Source organism: Haliaeetus albicilla, chromosome 4, assembly GCF_947461875.1.
Source record: "Haliaeetus albicilla chromosome 4, bHalAlb1.1, whole genome shotgun sequence".
In the NCBI taxonomy this organism is placed as follows: domain Eukaryota; kingdom Metazoa; phylum Chordata; class Aves; order Accipitriformes; family Accipitridae; genus Haliaeetus; species Haliaeetus albicilla.
In genome coordinates, this window is record NC_091486.1 from 36899475 (window position 1) to 36915540 (window position 16066).

Sequence of the window (16066 nt, forward strand, 5' to 3'; positions counted from 1 at the left end):
TCAGAAAGAGAGAAGGCGGGAAAGGAATAGTATGTAATCAAGGTTCCAAAATACCTTTGAATTTTCTGGGTTTGTTTGTTGCTTTGCTAAAACAAAATTTCTGAGAAGTCTAACGTGTTCCTTAAAACCCCCAAGAAATAACAGTCAATAAATATACTTGTGTTTAGATTAAGGTTTAAAGCAGTATCAGCCAATCCCATCAGCAATAATTCTCCAGGGTTGCTTTGTGAAGCCATGGGCTTTGTGTGCAAATAAGGGAGAAGGAAATGGTACTTCAGGCAAAACACTGACCAGTTGTTCTAAGAAGATGTTATTAAGAAAACAAGATGAAAAGACTTAAAATTATTTTAGATTATAATAATGAAAGAATGGGGTGAAATTGATGAAAATACAGTGTAAACAATGTAAATCGAAGGCATGCATTGCCTTAAATACAATGCCCAGTTCATTTACTGTCAGTCAGATAGGACACAAGAGGGTAATCAGGAAGATTAAACAAGGAAAGATTTCCCTGAAAAAAAGAGATCAGAAAGATAAGTTCATTCAGTTTAGACAGGAGTAACAAAGAGCACAGCAAAAGCATATTGAATGAGCATGATTCAGAGAAGGTCACTAGAGGATTTTCATTTACCATTTCATGTTGGAGAAAGATGTAAATACAACCTGAGAGATGAAAGGATGGCAAACAAATTGTATTGTAAAGTAAAACAAGGTTAGAAAAGTATCAAGGTTATTAAGACCAACCATTTTTTTTGTGTCAGAGGCAGAGAAATTAAATTGACCACAATCCATTCTGTGTCAGGTGAAGGTATTACACTGTCACACTTCAGGGAAAGATACTGGTGAGGAGGCAACAATTTTGGTTGTTTTGACCTACATGTGTATCAGAAAAGGGAGGTCTGTAGCACAGCTGGCTACAAACTGAGCAGAAGCAGTAACAGGATTAGCTTTAGAAATGTTCCAAACATTGTCTAGTCCAGCAGGAGAAACCACATAAGGGTTGTAGGCATTCTGTGAAGGGAAAAGATACAAAAACTTATTATGCAACCATGGGATGTGGTGTCGGTAACTGCTAACTTGAGCTAAAGTGTAGGAAATCAATGCTATGAGCCCTCAGGTTGCATAAGGCAGCCATTATCTGCCCCATTTTTTGTGTCCCCATTCCATGTTCACCTTAACTCAGCTCCATTCCTGACACCAATGGTTGTCTGTCCAACCCAGACACCTGCCCAAAGGGGACAGGGCTTTCCTGTCCTGCATTTTCTATGGCAGCTCCTGTTCTTTCCCATTCTTAGAATGTCTCTTTTTTTTCTCTTTTCTTATCTTAACGTTAGTCCGAGGGAGACAGGATGTAAAAGGACACTTTATTTGTTGCAAAATGATTATTAATTCTTTAGAGACATGCACTGGTATTCAGCTTCTGTTTTAGTTCCCTTAAGAATCCCTATTACTTTTTTGCTGCTGTCCCAATCACTCCTTTGCTATTATACATGTCCTTCTTTCTGTCATGCATAAGGTACCCTGTGATACAGTTGCTTGTAACCCATGCCAGTCTTTCACCAAACAATGACTCGAGATATTGGTCCTGCCAACTTAATTTGCTTTCATAGTTTCCGTTCTTGCCATCTCTACAGTCATACCTGGATTTCTACATTTCCATTCCCCAATCCTAACAGTAAATTCAGGCAGAGAGGGAGGCAAAAGGTCACCTGATTTTTCACTACCTTTGTCACAACTCCCAGGAATTTCTAAACCTGTTCATCACCTAATGCTAGAAATGTAAATATAAAGCAAATAAATACTGAAGATGTCTCACACGGTTTTAGTAACATCATCACATAATGCTAAAGAAAGATAACACTTTAAGTTTTTGGTACTCTCCTGTTACGGCTTCATGTAATAAGTATGACATACATCAGAAAACAATAATTTTTAGCTGCTGAAGACAAATGATCCTTTGAAATAATGAAGTACCTAGCTGGAGGGACACATTTCCTTTTCCAGCTTTGGATAAGTTATAATTTTTGGAGCTTAAGTATGAGCTCTTCAGAAGGTTTGAAAGGAGGAAAGAAAGAATTTTCTGTGTTGTGTGAGGAACGACAGGTTTAGAGATGTTTATCTAATTACAGATATGATTTTCCTATTTAATGATTTTTTTTATTTTTTTTTTTTAAACAAGAGTTTCAGAATTTTTTTCTGCTGTGGCAGGTGAAAGCCCAGACCTCTCATGTTGCTGCTGCTGTTTAATTTCTAAGTCACAAAAGAAAAAGGACAAAATTAAAAGCAGACTAGTAAGTAGAGCACTTGCCTGAGACCATTTTCTCATTTCAAGTAAGGCTCTCATTGTTAAGATATTGGCACTTCTGGCATCTGTCTTCAGTTTCTGGCTTTCTGCATAGATTTGATTGTAGCATTGTATTGGTACATTCCCAAGAAAAGGTTAAGTTTCAATGGATTGGCATTTTCTGGTTGAAAGCTGTTTCATGAAATATCATCTCTATTTGTACAGCATATCCACGTTTAAAGGATGTTTTCCTTCCCAAATCCACCTATGACATTTTAGGTGGCTGTTAATCCATATGTAGACATGATTTAATAGCCTTTCAGAGAGAGAGGTTTAGGTTAGAGAGAGATTGGTTGGTTTTGTTGGTTTTGTTTTTTTTTTAAAGAACAACATTAATAAGATTACAGTGCAGAGCAGCTGTGTGAAGCTTTCATCTTGATGCACAAAGAATGTGAAAGTTTCTCTTTCACATTTCTTCTAAGTTCTTTTAAGGGCTTTATTTTCTTTTTGTGGTAAGCCCTTTAACTGTATTTGTTTGAAGACATACTGCCATAGCTGAAATCAAAGTAAGAATGTTTACAAAACATAGCATCAGTATCTTATAATATAGCAGTCATAACTTCAGATTTGTACTGGGAAATCTATAATCACTATGGAGTTTTAGTTATTATAGCTTTCCTTTTCTGTGGTTCTATGGAATCTGCTCCCAAGTGAGAGTTGCAAAAGGCATTAATATATTTCTGTCTTCCCTTTCCACTGTTGCTTAATAACTCCTTAATGTTTTATTCCAATCCAGGTAAAATGCCTGTCAATAAGTTAGTGAGTCTGTTTTATTGTGTGGGATGTCTGCTGCGTCTTGCCAATTAATAGCGGAGGAAAATTCACTCACAGAGGAGCTATTCAGTGGATATTATTTGGGACTGTACTGAATTGAGTTGGTCCAAAATTCCTAGTTCAAGCTGTACTGTTATTTGAGCAGCTGACTTCTGAGGGATTTTTACTTCAGCATGTACATAAAATGCAGAAAAATTACCTAATTGCAACATTATTTTGTAGCTAGCACATTTGTCTGGCTCTCTGTTGTATTTTTGGTAGATTGATTTGAAAAATTTTGATAGCACTAGTAGTGCCACTCACAATACTGCTGGTAACTTTAATTATTAGCTGGTCATTGGTTGGGGAGGAAATGAACAAATAAAGATGAGAAATGAAATAATGTGTATTCTAATAACAATCAAAATTATGTTGTCTTTGTCCAGCTGTAATAGCTTGGGAAGAAATTTCTGATAGCTGACTTCATAACAAGGCTACCTTTTTGAGAACCAAGAGTAGTAAATTCTTTTTAGAAATAAGATGCCTGTGGTGAGGATAATCAACCACCAGATGTATTTGTGAAAGTACATTGAATACTCTTCATGATCTTAAGCCTTTAAATCAAGATTAGATAGATATTTAAAAAATATCATATGGCTGGCAATTGAATTTAGTAGAAGAATTAACAAAATTCTGTGGTCAGAATTATACAAAAGGACAAATTAGATGGTGAAAATGCTTTTTCTTCTCTTTTTATAATCTGTTAGTTAATAAAGCAACCCTGCAAGTTTCTCCTTGGAGAATGGAAGAGAAAGTAAAAGCTGTAGTGCATGTTTCAGTTGCAAAGCAGAGGAAATAGGCTCTTCAGAATTTAAGCATGTCAGTTTTTTAAGTATACAACAGAATAGAAGAATTCATAAAACCGTTTAACAGTGAGAGGGCATAGTAGACTCCTTGCCTCAAGGGCCCAAACCAGGGCTTAATCTGTGAAAGGTATACTTTACTGGGGTTTTAGAGCTCAATCTTGCTTTCATTTCAGTAGGTGGGTAAAATCTGACTAGCTTTCTTGGTGCAAAGCCAGTTTTTCAGTCCTGTCACTCAGGAACTGGTGGTATTGAAGACTAGCTGATCTAGAGCTAACTGCTTGTGACTACTGGGGCCTAGCCTTTCAGCAGAAATTATTCACGTGCTTCTGTAATATGTTTTCACCTCTATATTTTGGTCACATTCTTATACCAAGATAGTGGAGACAGACAATACAGTAGTATTGCACACCAGGGTACATACATATCTGCCTCCAGCAAATCATTAAGTGACCTCATCAGTGACAGCATTGTTTTAGTGAAAGTATCACAGTGGAAGTTTTTTTGAGATTATCACACTGTCAAGATTATCCATAAAATGGTAGAATAAAACACCAGGGAGGAAATGCTTTTATATGCAATACCTCAACATTTTTAATGATTTTTCTGTCTAGTGATGTCATCCACTTGCTTTAAATAACTTTTGGGTTTCTGCAGCGTTTTTTATATTTGAATAGAAGGTGTGTTTGGTGTTCTGAGTCTTTCACTTTCTGTGCTCATTCTGTTGAATTGCTGATGTGGAAAAGGATGATTTGAAGCAAAAGCCAAAGTGTGGTACAGCTGATAATGCAAGAGAAGAAAACATAGAGAGTCAGTGTGAAGCTGGTACTATTATTTGTATTCCCTTTTCCTATTTTTTCAGGTTGTAAATCTGTTCTTCCAGGTTTATTCTTTCAGTCTATTCTAGTGGATTTTGCTCAATACTTTATAGAGTTCTAAGAAAAGAAGTGGGGTAATCTGCTTTAATTTCAAGCCGTCAGTGCTCTTGGTATGACATGCTTACAGATAGCTTTCTGGGATTAGGACTGTCTTTTCTTTCTTTCGGGCTGTTAGTGGTGGGTGAGGCACAAAACATTTTCTGTGTGTAATGAGCATCTCAGCGGGAGCTACTGGTCTCAGGGGTTACAATTATGACTTTTATTGTCAAAACTTAAATAATTTTTACTTTCTTTTTGACATTTATGTCACTTTACACCATTGCCAAGTTATTAGAGGTATTTGAATAAAGTAGAATCTTCCTGCTAACTTGTCCGAGAAAAAAATCAAAAGTAATAACTCCAAAATAACTTTTAAAGAAATAACTTCTAAAGGTTTTTTCTGTTTGTTTTTTTTTTAACTTAAGAAAGTGTATATGTAGAAATAGCATATAGTAAACTATATATTGTTTAGATGGTATGTGATATTCCTGTCAAAGCTTACAGTAGTGTTGAAATCAAATAAATGTTCAGAACTCAAAGGCATGGTCTGTAACATTTTATCCATAACATATGAATCATATGTGGAAATCCACATCATGTGGAAATTATGCAAGTAATTACTTGTGTGTTTGTATGTTAGAAGGCAGAAGGCTTGTATAAATGCATTTTTCAAAATGTGCTTGTAACATTTCATCTGCATTTTAATCATTGGCTGGTTTTCTGGAGCTAATGGACTTCCCCCCATAATGAGATGCCATTTAGGACTGAGACTGAAATTAAAGTAACTGATTACTGGTTTTCAACTTCAATGCTATGTGCAACATGTACACTGGCTTCTTCAATACTGAAATATAGAAGGGTATGGGGCCAGGCATTAAGTCTTTCTTTAAAATTCCAGCTTTCATTCTTGACCTTGTAATTTTTTTTGTTATAAATTAGCATTAGTATATAATTTCTAATGTAATTTAGGTAAATCAAATGCTGAAAGTACTTGAAGTGATCAGTGATCTGTGGACAAAAAAAGGCTATTTAAGAAATCTTGGCCCCAATTAGCTGATAGTTTATTGCTTTTTCCAAGTATCAAGGGTTTTTTTTATAAGTAATTCAAGCTTCACATTTTGCTCTGGAGTTAATTTCAGAGTCCAGTGACACTGTAGGTAAACCCTGAAGTTAGCAGCATGGGTTGCATTTTAATAGGAAAGTTACATTCCAGACACACAAACTGAAACATGGGTTAAAACTCTGCAGGCTCAAACTTTTCAGCTGAACTCTATAAAGTAATAATGATAAAAGATAAGCTACCCAAAAAGTTCATTCCGTGTATGTAAGCTGGAAGAAATTTTCTTTGTTTCTAACACGCTTTGTGTTTCCTGAAGAAATGCCTTTATTCCAGTTCCAAATACTTCAGGTTTAATTACAGGCTTGTTGTTATTGCTAAGTGTTAGAAACTGTATTTGTCAGACTTTTGTGTGTTAATTTCAGTGACTTCTTGGCAGTTTAATGAAAAATTATTGACTCAATAGTTAGAATTATCATGGTCAGATGTAAAAATCACCTAAAATTTGCCTCAGAGTCCAGCTACTGTTACCCAAGTGTTTTCTTATCTCATTGGCTTAAAATTTACCTTTAAACTATAGTTAAATGATACTGTTGCTACTACGTAGTCACTGCATATCATGAAGTGTTGGTGTTACTTGCCTTTGAGCTATAGTTAAACCAGTTCGGCATACTCTATTACCTATTCTGAAATTACTTCTATAATGAGGAATGGATTTCCACTGGCACCAATTCAAGCATGGACATGTTTAAGTGTATTACACATTTTATTAGAAATTGGGGTGGGGTGGGGTGGGGATAAACTAACTGTAAGACACTTGTTCCATCTCTATCTTTAATGGAAACAAAGAAGAGGAAAGAAGGATTTGTTCTTGCTGGTCAGAAGAAGTACTGTAGTCAGGGCAGTTGTCAGAACTACAGAAGAAATTGTCCCTTTTAGTATAATGAACAAATTTGATGCCAGATGATATGAGGAAACATCACTGCAGAACTCCATGTTTTGTAATAAGTGATATTTAGTTATAATATCTATTCCTGCAGCATTATATGAGAGAGATATCATTTGTTTCTACAGATATTTTCTGTGCTACTGTTATTGTATTGTGCTTTATTTTTTTCTTTGGACAAAAGTTTCTGCTGTAAATGTCACTATTTGATCTTCTGTCAGAGAAAGACAGGTTTGGAAAGGTATTGAAGACACAGAGGAGAAAGGAAGAAACATAAAAATATGTAAGCTGTCAACTTATGCCATTAAAAACTAAAAGAAGAATTAGCAGCCCTTGCTTGTTGTGGGGTTTTTTATTTTTTTTTTTTTTAACAGATGAATACAAATGTCTGACACAGCTGAAATGCTGGCTGAGGACACAGTGGCAATGGGGAGTTAAATGGTCCCTCCAGCACCAAAAAATAAAAAGGATGAGGTTATTCACCAGCAAGAATCTGATGCTTTTCTAACTGAAACCAGAAATACTCCTTTTCCTTGTACTCTCTAATGCCTTGTTAAGAACAGATGTTGCTGTGGGTGGAGTAGGAATGGTCCCACTGGGGAGCCTGTGCAGGATCAGACCTATGTTATAAACCTTGTACTGTAGTCCAAGACTGAGGAAGAGGAATGTTGGAGCCTTAACTGGGAATTAGTCTGTTCTGCTCCTGGTTTGATGTCTCAGCATTAATGAGGCTTGAAAAATGGTAGTTGTGTTGTAGAACTCACGATGTCTTCTGGCCTTCTAGGAGCCATAGAAATATTTAAGATACCACACCCTCTATCCATAAGCTTGAACACTCCATGTCAGCAGGATTTGTCAGTATCTTCCCTTTTTTTAGACTGTGTCAAGCAATACTGTTTCTTTATTCATTGTTTGATGATCACTGGGACTCATTATCTATAATTAAATGCCTAGCAATTAAAACACATTTCTCTCTGATCATAAAAGAGTGTAAGTTGGTTCTCAGCCAACAAATCTACACTGATTCAAGGAATTTGCTCTCATTAATGGTGACAAGCAACAACCCATGAAACTTTGCTTCATAAATGTGGTGTTTATTGAAATTTACAGTATCCTCTACTTGTGTAAAGGATCCAGAAAAGAGTTAAAGAAAACTACCTCTTAGCTTGGTTGTGTACCAAGAATGTGGTTCTTCACAACTAGCCAGCAATGTGAGCACATTTTTCAAAACATCCTTTGTAAAAATAACCAGTTAAGGAACGTGAGCCTAGTTCTCTGCTCTGCGTTGCTGAAATAGAATGTGTATTTGTATAGTCTTGTGGAGTTTGTGGAAATAAGCAACATATTATTCCAATGGAATAGAAAATTTCCTGAAGTTCTGCTGCAGTTGTCCAGAACTGTGTCATTATGACCCTCTTTTTCACTTAGCTTGAGAGCTGTGTGTCACAGAAGTTACTTAATTCCTTGGCCACCAGATTGGTCTTTCTCATTAAGCATGCAGAAAGCAGTGCATGGGCTTACCCTCTGCACAGTGACAAGAGTTGACTTGCTTTGCTTAAGATTAGCTCCATTTACATCATCTCATGTCTATGAATAAAATTGCTTATTAATGACTTCAATTTTCATATTGCATGCTGATTCAAAGCCTGTGGTATAATTATTACTTTCAAATCCTGTTCATGCAAAGCAGAGCTATTATGTACTTTCACAGCATCAGATAATGCTGAAGAGTTAACTTCTTAATTCCTCAGTGGTTATACTTTATACTTACCCTTATATCAATGGTTATTTTCTTTTCCAATTTTCTCTCTCTATTTTATTTTGTCTTATAAAACTTTTTATTGTATTACCAGCTAGGATAGCTTGTTCTATAGCTTGTTAAATAACTGTATCTTGCTGCGTGCCCAAAGAAAGGCAACGAAGATGGTGAAGAGTCTCAAGAAGAAGTCTTATGAGGGATGGCTGAGGGAATTGGGGTTGTTTGGCCTGGAGAAAAGGAGGCTGAGGAGAGACCTTATCGCTCTCTACAACTAGTTGGAAGGAGGTTGTAGTGAGGTGGGTGTCTGTCTCTTCTCCCAAGTAACAAGCAATAGGACAAGAGGACATGGTTTCAAGCTGCACCAGGAAGGTTTAGATTGGATATTAGGAAAAATATCTTCACCGAAAGGGTTGTCAAGCATTGGAACAGGCTGCCCAGGGAAGTGGTTGAGTCACTGTCCCTGGAGGTATTTAAAAGATGCGTAGATGTGGTCCTTAGGGACATGGTTTAGTGGTGGACTTAGCAGTGCTAGGTTAATGGTTGGACTCAATGAAGTTAATCTTAATTAAGTCTGCGTATTCAAAAGTCCTGAACTGATACCTAGTTTCTAAAAACCCTTGCATTATCCCTGGAAGCACTGAACACTTACAGAGTTCATTTTGAATATAAACAACATGAATAAATCAAAGTGGATTCTGATTTAATGATACATTTAATCTGCTGCCTCTTAAGTGCTTAATCTGCTGCATAACTGCTTTTCTTTTTCAATTACATTATTTATTTTTTCCCTTTTCTATGATTGTCTGGAAAGGCCTGTCTTTTGTGGAAGTTTACTCAGTATAACTGATTAAGACTGACTTAGTCCCAACCAGGGAATTTGTATGGTTATAATTCAGATTTAAAAAATCTGAACAAATAAACAAACAAACAAAACTAGTCAAAAAATACAGTGACTGGGCAGAGGGAGGGTGCAGACTTAGCAATCAGAGAAACGTATTACTCAATCACCTCTTTTTACTTTTCAAAGTGAGTTGATAGTAATATGAATATAGGAATCCATTGACCTTCTTATTGTAGAAAATAGAGTTAAATCTTTTATCCATTGCTTATGCTAAGAAAATAGATTATATCAAACAAAGGGGTTGGGGTTTTTTTTGCTTTTTATGCTGCAGCAGCCATGGATAAACAGGGCATCTCATATAAAATAAAAAAAGATTCCTTCTTTCAGGTATTTATTTCCTCTTCTTCAGATCTAAAACTATAGGCAGGAACAGTTAGCAAAAGTCATTCTGCTAAGAAGAAAGATGTTTCTCTTTGTCAGCCATGAAATGTACAGCCAAATAGAGTAGTGACCTGTGGATTGATCCTTCAAAACACAAATGGGTTATATCCCCCTTAGCTGCAGTATTCATTTAGAATTTTCTTTCTGTTGTCTTCAATTTAAATGAGCCAAATGCCATCTTACAAGGGCAATTTGCCTAAATGTATACTGCAGACAAAACCTTTTATTCACTAGTGTTAGACTAATGAATGATTGCTGCTTCTTTGTGAAGCAGTTTTAGTGATTAAATAGAACAGATAATAGAATATAGCAGTGAACTAGAAAAATAAATCTAGAACATACTTTAAGCTAAGTGGTGGAATGCCTTCTCCTTGAGCTAATTCTGCAACTGGTTCCAGCGTAGGAAAAACTGTAAAATCAATTCACACATTTTCTTTAAATATTATGTTAGAAATGTGGAATCATCTTCATTTCTCTTCTGCCTTCGAATTACTTTAAAGGTTTGCTGATAAGTTCTCAAAATTACAGAAGCTAGGACCTTGTAAGGAGGACCTGTGTTTCCGGAATTTCTCTTATTCTCAAATAATATCTGTTCCCTAAACGGAGTTTTCTTGTATGTGTGTCATTCTAGATGGATGACTCTTGGTGACAACCTTTCTTAATACTGGAAAAAAATAGGAAGAACAAGTCCTAAGGAAATGACATGTCAGCATTCTGACTGAAGATGACCTTTAAACATAATGATCCATGCTAGTGGAGGTCATAAAATACTGGGTTTTCATGTATAAACTTGCACATAGAGCTCATGGAAAATGATCTCGCCAAAAGTGCTTTGCAGAATGAAAATTATGTTCATGTAGAAAACCCCTTTTGTTGGATGAACTGGTGGATATTTTATATGTGGCATTTTTGTTTGTGCTTTTAAGACCCATGAATTATAATTTGGGGTGGTTTTAAAGCCAGTCATGACATCATACATGTTTCCTATGGCAGATTCCAAAGATTAAGTATATATAGTCAGAAGCATTTTTAAGATTGGAGACTGCTCTGTGTGGAAAGCATTAACTATGTTGCAAAGACTTTAATAATAATGTAGAGACAAATTTAGGAGTAAGGGAGAATTTTTTGGTGTTAGTGACCAAATTAGTAACTGCTTTATTTCTAAAGAGGTACAGAAGTTCCTCTAGAAAAGTTTTTAAAGCAGTCAATATATTTTTGAGTGCTCCAGAATTCTAAGGAGAGCATCTGTGAGTGTAGAGCAATTGTGAGTTATTTACTGCTGAAGTCTGCCAAGATACCAAGTCATCAAGTTTTAATTTTGGTTTTGTTTCGATTATGTTTTCAAAGGCTATACCAATGGCAATAATTAAAACATAGTTCCCTATCGGGTTATATTATTTGTGTCATTCTAGAAAAAAATGGTTGTGCTGTAAATACTGGCTACTGGCAAAGTTCTGCATACTTTGGGATTAATAGGAAAGTCTATATGTACAGAGAAGTTGTACCTTGCAGGTTTCTATATGGTGCAGTTTACTGAAACACCCCTGTAATTTGATAAATATGTTTAATTCAAAAAAATTATAGGATATGCAGATGAAAAATTTTCAAGTATTGGGCAAATGCTACAAAACTGTGATGTTAATGATTTGCATAAAATATTGACCATGCACTGGCATAGCCCTGCCCTCGGGAATACCTCCTCACTCTCTAGTGGCTGAGCTGCTTTTTGAGCAGTGGACTTGAAAATCTGCTGGAGCCGAACACATGCAGATATTTGCCTGAGGATGTTGGAGTATCTCCATGCCTGAGAGGTCGTAAATATTCAGAGTTCAGCTTTATTTGAACTTTGGTTAATTTGGAGGAAGAGAGATGGTCTCACAAGTAGCCACTGTAATACCAGAGTACTAGTGTGGTTCTTTCATATTATGTATACTTTACAAACGTATACTCGGTGGAGAAGTGACTTTTTTTTTCCACAGCCATTGCTTAGTATCACACATACAGAATATTTGCTGGGTCACTTATAGCTGGACAACTTTTTAAAGTAAATCTGAAAAAACAGTTCTGGTTTTTTTAATCTTTTTGAAAATCAAAGTACATAAACAGAAAATCTGCAAACATCAGACAGTGAGTAAACAAATCACAAATCCTATTTTCATCTGGTAACATACTCCACTGTTTAACCTTAGATGTGTATATTCTAGTAGAGCAGGGTTTTTTTTTTTACCTAATGATAAAGCTACACTGAGCAGAGTGTCTCTTTTCTAGTCCATTTTGAAATAAAAGGTAGATAGGTTCTTTCTAGACACTTTGCAGGCATTAGCATAAAGCACCATCTGCAAGCTAGGAGGAAAGCTCCAGGCTCGTTGTACTCTGTATAGCCATGTTTATTATTACAGAGCTGCAGTTACTTTCTTTGATTTCAAAGACAAAAAGAGTAGGTTGGTATGCAACAATGAAGGAAGAAATATCATTTTCCCACTTTGATGGTAGTAAAAGCTACTACCTGAGTCACAAATGATTCTGCAAAATCATTAACAAGTAATCAAATTAAATACTGTGAAGTTTTATTCTTTTTACCAAAAAGCAGTAATAAATCATCGAGAAACTGTTTTAATGTTTGGTATTTTAAGCACATGCCCCTTGATATGCTTTATGCCCAGGCAAGGTATCCACTCAGTAGATCACTTAATTGATTATTCAGTGCCCCCTTAATTTCATAAGCAGGAAGAACTGGTAGCCCATTATTCACACAGATACTTGGTTTAATCATTTTTCTGCTCTCTATTGTAAGCAAAGGATTAATAGTTGAGAATGAGATTTGATAAGAAAAGTGAATATTCTCTGTAAAAATCAAAGGGCCTTCTTTTGATGATGTGAATCAGCTATGTTTAGCAAAAAGCAATTTAGTTTCAGAAGAAAATGCTGTTTACTGAGGGAGGACCTAATTTAGTATGAATATTTTTATTTCCAAAAATACTTACAAAACCTCCCTAGGGACTAATCTTTAAATAAATGTGTCTCTTGCTTTGAGCAATTTTAACTTCTTTCTGGGTTAATTTTTTTTTCTTCTGCTTTCCAACTGGCCTGTCCACCTGCTTACAGTTTGTATCCAAAAAGCACAGTTCAAAAACCAGTAAGATTTTTCTGGTTTAAATGGAACAAAGCAATCATAATAATGCCTGCATTCTTCATTATTTCTGAAATTTTGACTTAACCTGCAAAAAAACCCCCACAACCACATCCTGATCAATAGCACTGATTGAACTAATGGTCTTCATGCTAAGAAAGAAAATCATGTAGTAGAGTCAAAGATGCCTAGCTTGAAAAGGATTAATTAAATTATTTTATGTTCTTGTGCATATGTTACAAAGTATTTTTTTTCTCATGAACAACTGATTATTCTGAAGAACACTCCGATTTGCTTTCTTGTTAAACTTGACCTCATCCTCCATTCCCTGCACCACACTAACAGAAATGAAGAAAAACCTTGAATTTTAAAAATGCTTTTGCCTGTATACATGTCATTTTACATCTTTGGAACAAGTCCTGAAAAACTTCATTTTCTTCTTGCATTTCAGTGTATGAACAATTCTAACACTACTCTGGGTCTGTAACCTATTCAAGTCTCTTTATTTACAAAGCATCCACACTTCTAACTATTTTTGTCAGTTCAGTAGTAAGGAAACAAAAATAAGAGAGCAGGTAGTCATTTGTCACCTTTCTAATTAAACGATCAGAGTCATACTTTGTGGAGCTGATACATCAAATGCTAGAGCAGTGAATGCAGTTACAAGATTTCTGTACTTATGCGCAAATAGAGATCACCTGGTTCCCTTCTGCAGGATACAAAAGGAGAGCAATTATTTCTTTAAAGTATAACTGATATATTTATGCCAATAGTCTGCAAAATTAACCTAAAGAGCTTCTGAGAATGATTTGCCCTTAAACCTTGAAGTTCTTCTGTCCTGACCAGTAGGAAATACACTGCGTACTATTATAGCTCAATCCTTACAATGCTTCATATGCTACAGATCTGTGACATCTTTCTAAGTACAGAATGATACTGCAATCGCCACTGTGTCCCAGAGTGTATTGAATTCGTCATTGTGTTCAATGACTTGCAACAATGCTCTTCCCAGTACTTACCTGGCACTTCTAGTCTATACAAGAACTCAGGAGCACAGAACTGCATGTACAGAAGTAGGCATTTAACAAGAAAACATAGTCAACAAAAGTTATTCAGAGTTGAAAGAATTCACATTTTGTGTCTGATGTGCCCTTTTATTACATCCAGATATGCAAACATGAATGTGCGTAAAAAGAAATGTGATGTGAAACACACGTACTAGTTGGCTGCTGTATTTCTGCACAGCAAATCAAGGTTGCATCTCTGTTCATAAAAACAGATGTATTAGAATATAGCCAACCTCTCACTGCTGGAGGTGGTAAACTTTATAGCAAAAGTGGTGCCAGTTAGCTTCCAATTTCACACTTTATTTATTTTGGTGCTTTTCTCAATTGACTTGCTCAGCTATTCGTTATGCTTCCTTAGTCGACGTTCCCTTTGCTGAACTGACCTGCTGAGACAAGTGCCAATCTTCCAGACTCAGTCAGTGTATCCCATTGAGTTTAATTTTACCAGCATGAGTCATGTTGTAGTGCAAATGGTGGCTAAGAAAGATTAACCTGAGATATTCTGCTTTGAAGATCACACAGGCTGGCTGGTTATTTTACTAACCCAGTTTAGATTCTGACCCATCTGCACAATGGACAAGACCTTACTTCACAACTAGTTTTTGTAAAATGAAACTGGAAGAAACAACAGAATGAACAGAGCCTTCTTAAAGGAAGTTGGTATTCAGAATCTGTCTCTCTGAATACATAGCTTGTCTCTTAATTTTCATTCCTGACTGAAATCTATGCATGTCAGTGTATTGCAGAATTTCAGTGGGGGGTGGGGGCGGGGGCGGGGGACGAGGTGAAGAGTATATAATAAAAACTTAGCTTTCCATCAAAAACATCTGAAATTGGAAATCTTTCCATCAATCTAATAGTAACATACTTTCTTTTGCATGTAGTTTCCAAGTAAGCTCCTTATCCTATTTAAATAATTGTAGTATTTTTGTGTAAGTGGTTTTGTTGTGGTGGTTTTTTTTAATTTTTATATGATTACAAAGAATTTGAAGAAAAAAATTTAGTTTAATTTTATGTGAATTTCTAGATATGATGAAAAGCTACCATAAACAGATATCTTGTATCTATATATCAGCTATTTCTCCAACAAGCAACAAAATTTAAAAAAACAAAAGGAAAAAAGTCTGTTGGGGGAATATTTAAATATCTTTAATTAAATATGGTCCAACAGAGTGCTCTGGTGACTGTAAGAAACCTTTGTTCAGCTTACATTTAGTTATTGAGAGGAAACTGTTTCAGTGTTTGAATTATTGGAAGTAGTTTGTACTAAGCGTTTCCTTGAAACAGGTGTAGAGTAATTGCAACTTATCTGTATGAGGCTTATTCTGTGAAAGAAATTTGTATGCTTCTATTAGAATAGTTATCTAGTGTATTAGAGCAGGGTGTCTGTATTACAGCGTCTTGGCTCTGGGCAGGTTTTGTTACCCTGTAGTGTAAAGAAGCAAAAAATACCACCCCTGCTATCCTACATGCAGTAAAGAAATTAAATAAGCTGTCAGGCTTCTGCCAAAATCTAGAGGAGATTTGTGTGGTGCTGGAAAGAGATTGCAGAGGATCAAAGGAAAATATTGAGTAATTGTTAATCTTCTTTTGCCAACAGCACACGAGCTTTATGAAAAATCCTCGTTCTCCCTATGTTTTCTTATTAAAAATGGGCTAATTCAGGAAATGTCATCAGAATATTGTAGTGGGAGATTCTTACCATTTAAAAATTTGCCACTCATCAAACTAGGATTTTACAGAAATTAAACTTGGATTTTTCCATAGAAGCCATACAGGTTTCCATACATTGTAAATACAACTTTTGTGAGTACTTTGAACAATTGTGTTGAATTATGCTGTACTAGGGATTTACTTAGTCCCCAGGAAGCACCTATACTGTTTTTTTCTAATGAGTGAAACAGCATCATCACATTGTTGTCAATCTTCCATAGACTACACTCTCAGT

General features: G+C 35.7%; 1 protein-coding gene across 1 annotated transcript in view; it reads left to right on the forward strand.

The window, feature by feature from the left end:
• Positions 1 to 2267: 2267 nt before the first annotated feature.
• The window catches only part of TFPI (tissue factor pathway inhibitor), a 66217-nt gene continuing 52418 nt past the window's right edge, over positions 2268 to 16066 (forward strand). Inside the window, exon 1 of the mRNA XM_069781927.1 lies at positions 2268 to 2291. The gene's annotated coding sequence lies outside the window, so the exon portion shown is untranslated. The remainder of the gene's footprint in view (positions 2292 to 16066) is intronic.